Consider the following 201-nt stretch of genomic DNA (forward strand, 5'->3'; position numbering starts at 1 on the left):
CCCTCGGGTTTTTAATGCTTTGTGGCGTTTACGGATCACGAGAAGGTGGGTCGGGACGTAATTAGGATCTTATGTTACTTAGAGATATCATTATACTTGCAACGACACGACAACATGAGCACTGCTGTTGGTGGTAACGATGGTAGGAAAGTCTAAGAGAACATATTGTTATAAATAGGATCTTATATTACTTGCCGATGT

The 201-nt window shown here is 40.8% G+C and overlaps 1 protein-coding gene across 1 annotated transcript in view; it reads right to left on the reverse strand.

Moving 5' to 3' along the window:
• The window catches only part of LOC119586099 (KH domain-containing, RNA-binding, signal transduction-associated protein 2-like), a gene marked incomplete at its 5' end in the record, with an annotated part of 32,425 nt that overhangs the window by 17,945 nt on the left and 14,279 nt on the right, over positions 1 to 201 (reverse strand).

This window comes from Penaeus monodon, chromosome 21 (genome assembly GCF_015228065.2).
Source record: "Penaeus monodon isolate SGIC_2016 chromosome 21, NSTDA_Pmon_1, whole genome shotgun sequence".
Lineage (NCBI taxonomy): Eukaryota > Metazoa > Arthropoda > Malacostraca > Decapoda > Penaeidae > Penaeus > Penaeus monodon.